Raw genomic sequence first — 14,023 nt, 5'->3', positions numbered from 1 at the left:
ACAAAACAAAACAAAAAAAAACAAAAAAACCAAACAAACAAAAAACAAACAAAAACCCAAACAAAAACAAACAAAAACACAAACAAAAACCCACAAACAAACAAAAACACAAACAAAAACAAACTAAAACCCTGAAAATTTTAGAAATATGTGAAGTAAAGGAGCAATCTGTTATAAACCAGAATGAAAGAGATATAGATGACCTCAAAGATGAGTAGATAATAAAAGATCTGTGAAAGCCAGATGACTAAGTACATTAAAAGCAGTAGCTGTGGTAGAAGCCACTTGGTGTGAAACCTCTGATTTCAGCAAATTCTACATCAAAATACCTCCTTTTTCAGTGCACCCTCCAAAACTGCCCCCCCTGCCCCCCCAGCTGGAGAAGAGAGTGGTATTCAATGCACTGGAGAGTACTAGAAAGCAAAGAAAAGGCAGAAATTAGCTCTTAAGACAAAGTGGCTGCCTGCTGGGTAAAAAGAAAATGGCATAACCGATGAAGACACGGTGACCTTGTTGCCTGGAAACATTTGAAGTGTGCTTTGTTAGTGACTTTCCAGTTGGCTGGGATGGTCCAGTACAACCCCGAGGTGTTGGCTGGTTGCTAGTAACGTGCCAGCAGCTAGTTTTCTGTGGGGTCATTCTGCCCTTTGTATCAGGACTAATTCAGCTGGTGAAATGTTCTGCATGAGGTTTGCTGCTCCAGAGCACCTGCAGAACTTGGCACCTGGCCTGCTGCAGAGTTTTCTAGAGGGAAAGGGAACTGTGGGCTACCTGGGCAGCTTTAGGGGAAGGCTTTCCCATGCCACAGCCCTCTCACACTTGAACACCGGAATAATCAGCCTGATTAGTGCTGAGCTGCTGCTCCTCTGTATACTTGCTGAACCTTGGAAACTCACTTAGAAATTACTTCATCTGGGCTTGTTCTGTTTGTTTTTTCATTTAGCTTTTGAGCTGAAGTGCTGCCGTGCTTATGAGATGAGGTGATTGGGCACTTCTGGATGCTGTAATGCTTTCTAAGCTAACAAATGCTCTTATTTTTTTTACTGATGCAATATCTTGGATCCTCAAACAGCCTTCTCTGATCCTGCCATAAACAGCACACTCCAGCCTCAGAGTAAAAGTATGATCTCTTCATTTCATCTCCCAGTATTTTCTAAGAATGTGTTCAGCTTTACCTCGTGTTCAGCTTTACCTCATATTCAGGTAGATTTTCTTCATTTATGAGAGTTTATCTGAGGATGAACATAGTGACTTGATAAATATATGATCAAAACCAAATGACAAAGCACAATAATAGCATTAAACTAAAGGGAATGTGATTGCAAGTTTCTAATAGAAAAAGTGGAAAAAAGATCTTGCCCCAAATTCTGTTCATAGGTTTTTCACTTGTGGGACTTCCGCATTTTTATAAATTGCTATCTCCTCTACAAAATATTATTAATCTTATTTTTCCTAAAGAGCGATGAAAGTTGTGGTGTTAATCATGTTACCTTCTACTGAGAAGCACCAATGCATGTGATTATGTGGGCTAGATCACCACAGGTGGAGAAATCAGCGAATGAGAGCTGGGTTACTTCCTTTGTGTTTTTTCACCTCAAACCAGATGGTGGCAAATCTTGCAACAGCAGTTTTCGTTTGCCAAAGAAGGTGAGGAATATTTGTGTACATGAGTAAGAACTCTAGTGAGTCTCCCACAAAGTCACACAAACTCAAAGCAATCCTGCTGCTTCAGTAACCACATTCCATTTGCCCTTTGATCCTTTAACATCATTTACTTCACAAGTAGACAAACCCCACAATTTTATTTTCAACTCACTGTCTTGAACAGATGAGTTGGCAATTAAGTCTTTTCTATGCCCTAAAGGGGAAGTAGATGCAAACAAGAAGATGAAAAAGAGTGTTTTTGACACACCTTGCCTTTTGCAACACTTGCAGGACAGTTACTGCAAGGCAATTGAACTATTTTGCTGGAGAGTTTTATTCCAGACACTAACACATCTGGCTTTTAATGCAGAATTCATTAGCACTTTAATAGTAATAATTTTCCATAATAATGGAAAATGCATTGAAATCCTGAAACAAAACCAGTTGTTATTACAAAGTATAAACATTGAGTAAAAGAAGCAGCTCCTCAGTGGCATGTAACAGCTACAGCTCTTATTCCACAAATCACTTAAAGCCACTTATAACTACTATTATTAACTATAAAAGCCCACTTGGGTTTTATGAGTGCTGGAGAACTGAGACAAAAAGATTGCTTCAAACAGAACAATGTCTTGGTCATCATAAGTCTTTTGGCCCCTGCCCAGACATGGTCATAAGAAAATGGAGATTCTACCGGTCCAATTACAGAGAAAAAATGTCTGAAGGTTTAGATACAATGTATCTACAAAGATTTTATTTTAATTAGAACATAACAGAATAACAGCAGCAACTTGCAGTGATATCGTCAAATCAAGGCTGTTTCTATGGGAACACCACCAACTCCCAGAAATTATCGTGTCAGTTTGCCATAAATAGACCAAAAAAAAAAAAAAAGAAAGAAAGAAAGAAAAGGAAAAAAATAATACAGAACAAAGAGAATGAAGAGGAGAATCCAGTGCTCTCCTTTTGATGCTTAATGCCAATAAGTTGTCAAGTTTTATTTAAATAAAGGTAGAGATATAAAAATGTCAGTTGCACTGCTCCTGCCATGTATTTGAGGCCTTGAACACTTTTTCTGAAGACTTGCTAAAGCGTTTCATGGAAGGAAAACACATGCAATGAATTGCTCTATACTGATCTCCCCACTTCCTGCATTTTCTACAGCATGAGTGAGCTCAAGGTTGATGTGAGAGAGAGAAATACCTTTGATCATATTTGATCATAGATATTTGCTATATAACCTCATTTCCATTTTTCTTCTAGCTCTGTAATTTGAAAGTCTGGTCTGAAAGGGATACAACTACACAGAAAGAAAAGTAAGCAATGAACATCACAAACAGAAGTTATTATTTCCTTCCATCTTCTTATCTGATTGTCTCCCTTTCCCAGCAATCTTCTTCCCAATAGCTACCTCCATCCTGGTGCCTTCAGTAACCACATAAACAAAGTGAAACCACTCAAGTTCCTCCCAGGAATATCTGGAGATGTCCTATCCCTTTGACACTCCAGTCCAGCAGCATTTCTGCACTCTGAGGTTCAGCAGGCTTGTTTCTCCAGCTCTCCTCACCACTGCAACAGACTCCCTTCTGCAGAGGCAGTGCCTTTCTGATGAGCTACTCAGGCCAGCTGGAATAGATTCCTGGCACTGTATTTCCAGCTGTGAAATTCTCTTGCTCATGGTTTGTGACTACTATTTTTTTCCATTTACAAGATGTGTGTTATATTCTCAATGATTCTCATTTATTTTCCCCTCTCCAGCCATTCCTCCTGAAATTATCCATTACAATTCTTTTGAGCCATGTGGTTAGTAATAGTTCCTGAATGGCACACCACAACCTATATCATTTACTTCATATGAGAATAAATTCCCCACTTCGAAGTAGTCCATGATAATAAATTAGTGTTGAATTTTATCTCATTGAGTGACTGAAAATAATAATGTCACTCTGGGCAAAACGAGACAGTGATAGTATCAGCAACTGCTGCTGAGAATATTGACAGTGAATTTGATGACAGTCCTTCAAGTGCATTCTTTCCCCTTTAACAACTTGATTAAAGCTCCTATCTGTGTGCAGCACAACAGAGGGCACTCCCTTCTTCAGATCTCTAAGATGAGTCTAAAGTACTGTAAGTCCTCTCATAGGCTGGGAGCAGTAGCAACTATCTTTCAAAGAGAAAAATGCTTTTAAACATATATTAAAAGGTCGATACCAGCACTTGTAAAGAATATATGTGAGCCTACTTGTTCCTACAGGTATTACATGAATATTTTTCATCTGCAGCAAAAAATTTCAGATTTTGTTGTTAAGTTCTGAAAAGCTGAACAGGCATTTACAAACAGTATTTTTAAATCAAAAAATCATAGAATGGCTTGGGTTGGAAGGACCCCAAAGATCATCCCTTTTTAACCCCATCATGAGCAGGAACACCTTTCACTAGACCAGGTTACTCAGAGCCCCATCCAGCCTGGCCTTGAACACTGCCAGCATTGGAACATCCACAACTACTCCAGACAACCTGTTCCAGTGCTTCACCAACTTCATAGTAAAGAATTTCTTGGCTTCAAAAGAGAAATCTTAGTTTCAGAGGAGGGTATACTTTTCTTTAGAGACAAAGGGGCAAATTATTATTTCAAATAAAATCTGAAGGATTTTCGATAATATATCCACATGCTAAAGCTGAAAATTTCCTTATGCAAACAAATGAGACCTGCTGCCTGCCTGTCTCCTGCTGCCCAACAATATAGACCGGCCCCCCTATACGAGCATGATTTTAAGGACTGCAGAGTCGAACAGTATTTGAGGTTTGACTGGTGGTGAACTAGATGGAGAGGAGGAAGAGTCTAGAGGCAGAGTACAAGGACGTACAATAATTTGCTGAGAACAGTCAGTTATGCCTGAGGTGCTGTCAGGAGCAGTAGGGATTAACTGGGCACTTGTACTCAAGCTGGACAGATAGGGACTCTCACCTCACTTTGACTGCGTTAGTACCTAATCTCTGTATGCCATGATGTAGGAGAGTTTCATTTGCTGTTTAACATCCTCTTCTAGGTAAACTCTGAGCTAAATCTTGTACTTGACATCAATGCTTAAAAATAGAAATGTTCAGAATAATAAGCCAGGATGTAGAAAAACACTCATGCTGCTTCTTTGCTACAATGTGACAGCTGAAGCAAAAGGAATTTCGGGGTGGGGGCGGAGAGGGGAACGGCTTGCAAAGATCACAAAGTACCTTTCTATTTCAAGAAAGTGGCAAAGGAAGCCATCCTCTTTAAACACACTATTTGTGCCTACTAATTATTATCTTCAAGTACGCTCCCCCTGGTGGGGATGAAAAGGGTATGCTCTGAAAAGCAAGAGCCCAAAATGGTATTCTGATTCTTGCCCTATTTCACTTTTCACCCTAATTGCAGACTAGCACTAGGCATGCTTTCAGCTCATTATTCTCTACAGAGGCCTGCTAATGGTATTTCATCTACTGCCTAATTCTGTAGATTTAACACGGAAAAATTTCTTTCAAATTCAATACTGATGGAGAAGAAACAGTAGATCTTGCCTGTCTGCTTTTTGTTTAGCTGTTCAGTAACTGGATAAACATTAACCAGCTGGATAGTGCAATTATAATTTTTTTTAAGGTACTGTAAATGCTTGCAACAGCATAGTATCTGGCAGCCTCACAAATATTAATGAATGCATTCTTGTTCCACTCACGCTATTAAAAGTGATTAAGTAGTTTCACAGAGGTCATGCAGAAAATGAATGGCAGAACCAAGCACCGAGGAAAATCCAAAGCTTTTTTACTAAGAGATACTTTTTAAGACATCCCACAGCACAAACAGAAATAAGCAGAAGAAATACAATTAGTGGAGGAATTGACATTGGGCACTAATTATTTACTATGAGCCTGAATGTACTTAGACACCATTTCCAATGAACTCGGCAAACAGCTTGCTCAACAAGATCAGGAGTAAGGGTTTAGGATTTGGATTAAAAACACACAAAAAAGTAAACACTAATATCCCCCTCTAGGGAAATCATCTCTACTAATTATTTGCCTACAGCTTTCCTCAGTATTGCAGTCTAAACTGCAATTGTAAACATGGGTCCATTGTTCTGTAACAAACAACTCAGGCACTTTTAGGAATTTCTTGCTAAAATGTATTAGAGCAAATTTAAGTTTTGCAGTTATTATTAACTCTCTACAGAAAGGACAGAATTTGTACTGAAAATAAGGGAATTATCAATATTTGGAGACAAATATATGGGAATATCTCTGTTCATACATGGGAATGTCTCTGTTAATTGTGTTAGCTCTAAAGATAACAAAGTCATCAAACACAATGGCTGAGACTATTGTTGTAACAGAATTTTCAAATGTTGAAAACTATTCACAAGTGTTATCAAATGGCACCCTGAAAGGAATAAACTTTTTTGTTGTTATTTTTGCTCTCAAGCTTTTAAGTGTCATGCTCTTTTATGCAAAAACTATTTTTTACGTTATTCTCAAACACCTTGGCCTATACGTATTTTTGTTGTGTCTTACAAATGCATACATAAATAATGACAAATACAAACTAATTCACATTTTATGAAGATGTATTTAGCCCTGATCAAAATTTAAAGTATTCTTTTTTCCATTAAAGTTATGTATTTTTTGTTTGTGTTCAGTGGTGACTAGAAAGTTTTACATGTGCTTCTTACTCAAAATACAAAGGTACAAATGCTGTAAGAAGATTCTCAGCATTTTCTTATATTGTGTGGAGGGGAAAAAAAGCATAAGTACTTACGATAAGTATAAGCACCTTCTTTGGCAAGTATTTATGTTGACACATGCCAGTGAAGCCTCCTAGATTGTTCTACTCAAAATTAGTAACTATGCCAAATAGTTCTTGTTCTTTCTCTGATTGGGACACTTTTTATTTCCTTTTAAATGGTTTTGTTTATTTCATGTATTTTTCATTTTCTTTTGTAGGATTTAGAGGACTCCTAGAGATGACAGTGACATAAATACGCTTTTTGTGTAGAGGGATATTTTTAAATAAGAAGTGGTCAATGGTTTAGTTGCTAAGAATAATCAGCATCTAGTATTGAACAAGTTATGAATGGGAGGAAACTCCTATGAACTTATATGTGGGCTTTTGTTTTATTTTTCATTTATTTGTAGGAAAAACTGATCAATCAAAATGAAACTTCTCTCAGTGCACACAATATACTGTGGCAGGTCACCACAGGCCATTCACATCTCTCCTGTCTTTAACATCCATGGCTTCTTGGTATAGAGGACAGAGATTCTGCTTCCTCCTGTTTTAGGTTAGATTTATCCTACCTTTTGTTTGTACTCTTGTTAGACTACACATCTGTAATGTTTCAGAAATTATAGGCTCATAAGGAATTTGGCTTTCCATAAAAGGTCCAGGACCAAAAATGGAAGGGTGCAAAATTTCTCATTAAGGCTGTCAAGGATTAAGATACCTTCACCTGGGGTTCTGCTGTGGAAGACACTGCAAAGGAAGGAAAGGTATGAGAAAATTACAGATGTAGCAGTTGTCTGTTCTGGAACAAAAATATGCCAGACCAGGGCTGTTATGTTTCTCAGCACAGCCACTCAGAAAGTACTCTCCAGACTGACCTGAGAGATATGTTCCCAACCTGTGACAAAACCCAAAAAAAGCCTTGCAGTGACTTGCAACTTGGTACCGAGGAACCACAGAGAACCAGCAGCCTGAGTTGAAGACTCATACAGAGATTCTGCTATTCTGATGAAATTTATGTATTTTTTGATCCCTGTTAAAATGTATTGGTCAAGAGTAAAAATATAATTGTGGTACACAACATAATTTTTAATAGTTATTCTGATGGATTGTATAGGAAATAAAATTACATTTATGGCTATGCATTGTGAAACATATCAGTGTTAGCTACAGATATGTTTGAGGCAAGTTTTCTGTATTTAAAACACTTGAAATAATCTTAAATTGGTGCATAATACAACACCAGAAAAGCACATTCTATATAATGATTTGGAGTCAGTTTTGTCCCTGCTGCATTCCCCTTTCTGCGATCTTGGATGCAGCTGGGAGGAGGAGGAGGATTTCATGTGAGGAACCAGAAGAAATGGGGGTTTCAGTGCACTGGCCTTCATATAGGCGCTTGCAGTTTGTACAGGAGTCTTTGGCCTCTTCCACCACCACCTCCAGAACTACCTTCATTCCGATTCAGCATTGGAAAGGGAGCACTTCCTTCCTTTTTCCTTCTCATCTGCGTCTCCCAAAAACAAAACGGAAAGAGGAGATATTTATCATTTCTAGGCATGCAATCCAGTAGGATTCTCTTAATGAGATCAAATGCACAACAGGTTTCTGTAACTAGCCAAGAGGCAAGTAATACCTACTGCAGTGTATTAAATGTGTGTGAACTTTGGGGCAGCAGTGAAGCTGATTATTTCAGACTAGACTAGTGCATTAATTTTATATGGGGTCAGTTCAGCTTCATAGGTGGAAATGGTTCCTACTGCACTGTACAAATTCTCCAGTCCTTGTGTGGACCTTGCTGGGAAGTGAAAGAAAGTAAGTTAAACAAAAGTCAGGGACAGTACATAACCAATTATTTCCTGCACTCTTGCAGCTTGTTCCTCTGAAGTTCCTCATCTAGCTAATCCAAAAGGTGGACAAAGTTCATCTCAGCATTAGCAATCTAAAATCAAATCTCAGCTGAGATTAATTTGCATGAATAATGAAAGCTGTTTTCAAGTGTGGTATTTTTTAAAGTAAGTGCTGACATTTTTATTTTTCTGGGGCACTACCTATGACCCTCTTGGCTTTGTTTTGTGCTTTGAGGTTCAAACTAGTGACCAGCTGGATAGAGCTCCCTGACCGCTGTAGAAGCAACTGAGGCAGATACTTAAGACTGAGAATTATTTAGTCTGACAAGCAATCAGTAGGATATTTTCAGAATAATAAATCAAACTTACACCTCTGGACAGACAGGACAGGGAGATCTAGAGCACTGATTTTTGTGCCCCTGCCCTGATGAGCAGAGGTGCCACAGCCCATTGTTGACTTTACACCAATCTCAGGCTGACTGCCATCATTTGGATCCAAGTGACATAGATTTGTCTGGACTGCTATATAATCAGGCAGGGCACTGAAAAACCCAGTTTTACATTTCTACAACAAAAAAGGTTTTCCAGAGAAATCCAGTGAAGATGGGCCTGCCTCTCAGCCATTGGAATAGACTACCCAAAGGCTGACAGGCAGACCAGAACACACACTACAACTTTTAAGTTATTCAGCACCATCCTCATTCCTGAGGCGCTCGTGCATGACAAACTGGGGGTGCTCCATTCCTCCAGCTGTCCAGGAGGCCGCTCTGCAGCAACTCCCTCCCCCTGACAGAAACATGGAAGGCTCACTAGGGCGAGGCCATAACATTCCCATCTGCAAACAGCATTGAAATTAATCCAGAAAAAAACAAGATTTTTTTTTTTCCCCTGCAGTTGTTTCTAGTGCATAATCTGGGGCACAAAAAACACAGCCATGCAGCTCGACTCCGAGCACAGGCCCTCGCGAGGATGTTGGACAGAAGCGGTTTGGCAGGTGGATGCTGTTCGGCAGGTGGACAGGGTAGTGGCATCTTTTCTCGGTGCCACGGGGGCAGCATTTTGGCATCTGCGTGCACTTTTAAAAGCAGCCTCGGCTCTGCCAAGGTACAAACACGTGGAAGGGTGTGCCAGGCTGCAGCTGGAACTTCAGCCCTCGCGCAAAACCCGCCGCGCTCCCAAGGATAGGGGTGGAAAGTGGGGCCCGCGGGTGGGCGGTGTGTGTGTTAAATTACTACTTTTAAAAGGAGATATTTATTGTTATTCCCTCCTGAAGTCAGGGGCGGGATTTTTCCCCTCAAGATCTTAAGGTCCCCCCCTACCTCCGCCCCTTCCCCCCGCCCCCCAGCCAGGGGAGGCGGGAGGCCGCCGTACCTGGCGCCCTCTGCCCGGGGAGGAGCCCCGACGGCCGCGCCCGCCGCGCAGGTGGGCACGGGTGGGCAGCGCTGCGGCTGCCGAGGCTGGGGGTCCCCGGTGATCCCGGACTTGCCTCGCTGTCCGAGCGAGCCGGGAGCGCCAGGGCAGGGGCTCGGCGGCCGCCTCTCCTCCCCTCTCCTTCCCTCTCCCCTCCCTTCGCCGGGTCCGGGTCCGGAGCTCCCCCCGAGCCGCGGGGGCCGGGAGGACTCGGCGGACAAACTCGGTGCCGCGGGTCGCCCCCGGCCCCGGGCAGCGCCCGGCCGGCGGGGCAGGGGGGCACGGTGCGGCGGGGACACCCGCGCCCCTCAGATGGGCTTACTCACGGCGGCGGAGGAGGAAGCGAGGCTGCAGGTCAGGCACAGCCTGTGCGTGGTGCTGCTCTTCTGTTTTGTCAAGCAGAGGAAAAACGGGTTGTTTTCAGGCGGCGGTGAATGGGAAGAACTTTTTTTTTCCTAGTTCTCGTCCTTGCTGGAATAGGTCACCTGAGAAAACGGGCTGAGCGATTGTAAAAGCTACTGTGTATTAAATACTTATGTATTTTTTGGAAGGGGAATGCTGGGGGAGTGTTGGAAAGAAACTCTTAAAGGTGTAATAATAATTAACATGGATAAAATGGGGACTAAAATCTTGTCACTTTTACATTAGCCTGTTGGCGCTAATGCAGAGCAGCAGGGAATGTATTGATAAAAGATATCAGAGAGGGTTTTATTACTCTTTGGATATGCTCGGAGTTTGCGAAGGCACAGCAGCGGTGGGTTATGTGACAGCTTCCATCTCTGCGGTATGGAGGGAGGGTGGGTTTGTATCCTTCGAGAAGTTAATGAATTTCAGAATAGGAAGGACACATTAGACCAGCATGTTTTTGGTTTGTGGTTTTTGTTGTTGTTGTTGTTCTGAAAGTGGAATATTATTAAGCAAGGTTCCTGAAAGATAGCAAAATAAGACTGATTTAGGAGATAAGACACTGATATGAGATAAAGGTTGATGATTTCAATACAGAACAGGTTTTGGACACTCTGAATTTAAGGGTTAAAGTCTACAAGAGCTCCTACTGATTCAGACTTAATTTGTGATAACAGTGATAACCTGTTGTTGCTCATTCTGCATGAATCAAATCGTTGAACTGCTTCCTGATGCTATCAGTGTTTTCAGTTTCTCCATCTGTATATCCAGCACAAGTTCCTGTTTATTTAACAACGTGCGTTTCTTTATTCACTTTTAACGTCTTCAGTTCGAGTACTTTGTACTGAAAGACAAGCTACAGGGCAGATGATCACGGAAATGAATATAACTTTATTCTGTGATGGCAGTCAGAGCTGGGACACTTGTTAGGTATGTGTGCGTGGGGATGGTTCCCGTTCACTGCGTGAACCTGTGACCCAAAACAGTGTCCCGGCTGGAATGTGCAGGCGGTGCAGACGCTGCTGCCACCCACGGCTCGTACGGGACATTGCCCGGAGTGCAGCGGAAAGATTGAGTCGGCTTTGCCATCAGGACCGGCTTCCATGAGCAAGATAACATATGAGAAGCTCAGTGTGGGATTCATAAGGCAGATTGCGTAAGTGTGTTTTGCAAAATTGATGGGATGCTTTGGCTGTTTCGCTGTAGATGACGGTGACAAAATCTGGGTTTGACTCATAACCAGAAAGAATTCAGTAGGAGTTGATGCTTTTCCTGTCGAAGATATAGGTTAGGGAATGGGGCTTAGCGGCCAACATGCAAGTGCTCTTGATGTTAAAGTGACATCGTTATTAAATATTTTTAAGTGTTATTTGCAACATCTTATTAATATTAAGGGTCCAGTTGGCAGAGTGGTATATGAAACTGCACAGAAGTGTGGGTACCTGTACCAGCTTGTGATAAAGGGTGAAACTTATTTTTCTTTTTTAACCAAGGGTAGATATTCTCTAAAGACAGGAGTGTATAAATAGTTTGATCAGCTTTGCATACAGACTTTGGTTGCTTGGGGGCAGATGCAATGCTTAATTCATTAGCTGCAGTTCTCAAGTTACTGCTGGTTTGGATCTATTCCTGAAAATGATTGAGAAGCACTAGAAATTCAGATTCTGTGATTGTAGTGCATTGAAAAAAGCAACATATGACTGTATTTATCAAGTCATGTAGTATAATAGAAAGCAACTTCCTCTTTTTTTCACTCTCTCCATCAGCACTTTCAGGAGAAAATATAATAAAGATACTGTAACATCTCAACTTCAGTTACTCCACTAAGGGATGTACAGTCATTGTACTTGGACCCTGTAAATAATGACTACTAAATCTGAATTTGCAGAAAGTATTTGGATAGTTGTTTTTTAACAGCAAATCAAAACATAGCAGTGTAACATCTCAGCAATCACACCATAAAAGTCAGCAGTGTTTGCTGAATGTCTTAACAGAACATAGTCAGATCCTAATAGATGCTCTTTATACTTAGTGATTTAGCTGCTTTATGAGACCAGTATTTTGGAAAACTCCTTGTCCTCTAAAAAGAAGACCTTGAATGGAAAACAATCTTAGACATAACAAATAGAAAAGTATTTGCACATTTTAAGAGATAGATGTTAAGAGATGTTAAGAGCTTCAAAGTAAAATAACATAATTTACTATTTTCTGTTATATTGAAAAGAAATATTAACTGATGTCAAGTAATAAATAGTTTAATAATAATATTTTAAAATATTTTACCTCCAAAAAAAAACCAAAACGATGAAAAGATTAGTGTGAAATCTCTTTGTATGCTTGTTAGTCATCACTCATCTATAAGAATTACAATATTTTTCAGAAGCATCTGCTTTTGTGGAAGCTTTTCTTCTCTGTGCTCAGTGACTGGGAAAAGTTCAGTTCAGTCTTCAGAAGTAGGTGAGACCGGACAGGCTCAGTTGGCTCCCTTACCCTTGATTTCCATAAGTTACTGCTCCTGGATGTGTGTGAGCATCTACTGTGTTATTACATGCAGTTCATTTAAGGTCTAATAAATGAGATCACAGATGAAAAGCTGAAGCTCTGGGAAAAATGATACTAGGCTCTGCTGTGCCAGAATAAAGATTCCAATCTTCTTCGGACTATATGTAAAATTAGTGTCTTAATAAACATAATAGTCAAGTATAATATCCAGCAAAGTCTTTTATCTAAAAATCTTTGTTACTCCCATTACACTGAGTTACTAGTGGTTGCAGTGCAGTATTGAGATGCAGCTTTCTGCAATGCCTTTACCACTGTTCTTATAGATCTTCCTCAATTAGTTTGTGTTCTTACACAAAGTAGTTACTGTCTTTGAAAGACTGAAGCTTTCTGAAAAATGGCTTATAGTAGCAAAACCTTAATGGTACTTCACGATTGCTCTTTCATCTGTGGTCATTCTGCATCAGGTTCGTCCAGTGGCTTTGCAGTCAGGATAAACAGAGGTACAAACAGTGCAAACAGAAAAAAATGTCCTTGGGGCTTCCAGATTGGAGAGAAAGAGACTGTATTTTTAGACAAAATTGTATTTTTTTAATATGCCCACCTTGATTTGATTTCTGAGATCATCAAGTGGGCTTACTCAGTATTACATACATGACAGCTGTAAAACTGCCTTTGGATTGCTTTGAAACTATGTGAAACAGCTAAAGAATTTTCATAAGGTGTGAAAAGCATGTTTTCATGCCATTGTAATTGAGACAACAGCTGTAATGGATTTCGCTACCAGATATACCTCTGTCTCAAATAAGATCACACATGGAGAGCCTGATTCTTCTTTGCATTGACACCAGGTCATCTTTCACTGCTGTTACAAATAGATGTATAACCCTCTGTGATTGAATGGTGTCATTTTGTAGCCAGCCCAGACAGAGAAGAGCAACATAACAGCTATGCTATAGAAAATAGTATAAGTGATAAAGTGAAAAACAGAGGAAAACTGGGCCAAAGGTCCTTGGAAGATTAAGTTCACTAAACATAAGAACAGAAAATTCAGCATGAAAGCATTTGCTCAGTCTTGACCCTGCTCTTACAAGTGTCTAAGCAAACTAAACAAACTGTGTGTCTGCTCTGCAGCTTCTGTGTAATGGATATGCTATATCCTTCATTTACACTGTTGGCCTTGATAAATGGAAGTGTTGGCTAGAAATTGCAGTGCTTCTGCTTGATTCATAAGAGAGGGGTAAAATGAACAAAGTGAATGAACAGGTTTAGAGATAGTAACCCCTTTGTGCTGGTCTCTTTCACAAGCTATACACAGGTCTGTAAATGCCTGTTGTACCATTTAACTTTTTCTGCTTATTATATCATGTTTTCCTCTCTTCATTATAAGTAACAAAAAAGGGAAAAAGAGGAGAGCAGAATGTGGTACTGGATCACAAGGGAGGTACTGGGGTCTTTTGTTTCT

At 40.4% G+C, this 14,023-nt stretch overlaps 2 protein-coding genes across 7 annotated transcripts in view; one reads left to right on the top strand and one right to left on the bottom strand.

Annotated features, from left to right (window-relative positions):
* SCRN1 (secernin 1) overlaps positions 1-14,023 on the bottom strand; it is a 129,471-nt gene that overhangs the window by 42,362 nt on the left and 73,086 nt on the right. The gene's annotated exons all lie outside the window — the stretch shown is intronic.
* Positions 9,582-14,023, top strand: part of WIPF3 (WAS/WASL interacting protein family member 3) — a 37,535-nt gene continuing 33,093 nt past the window's right edge. Inside the window, exon 1 of one of the 6 annotated variants that reach the window (XM_050320411.1) lies at positions 9,582-9,666. The gene's annotated coding sequence lies outside the window, so the exon portion shown is untranslated. The other 5 variants (XM_050320400.1, XM_050320389.1, XM_050320377.1 and 2 more) reach the window with 5 other exon arrangements.

The sequence above is a fragment of the Myiozetetes cayanensis genome, unplaced genomic scaffold, assembly GCF_022539395.1.
Source record: "Myiozetetes cayanensis isolate MyiCay16 unplaced genomic scaffold, myiCay2020 scf1, whole genome shotgun sequence".
In the NCBI taxonomy this organism is placed as follows: domain Eukaryota; kingdom Metazoa; phylum Chordata; class Aves; order Passeriformes; family Tyrannidae; genus Myiozetetes; species Myiozetetes cayanensis.
This window is presented reverse-complemented; position numbering and strand designations above follow the sequence as displayed.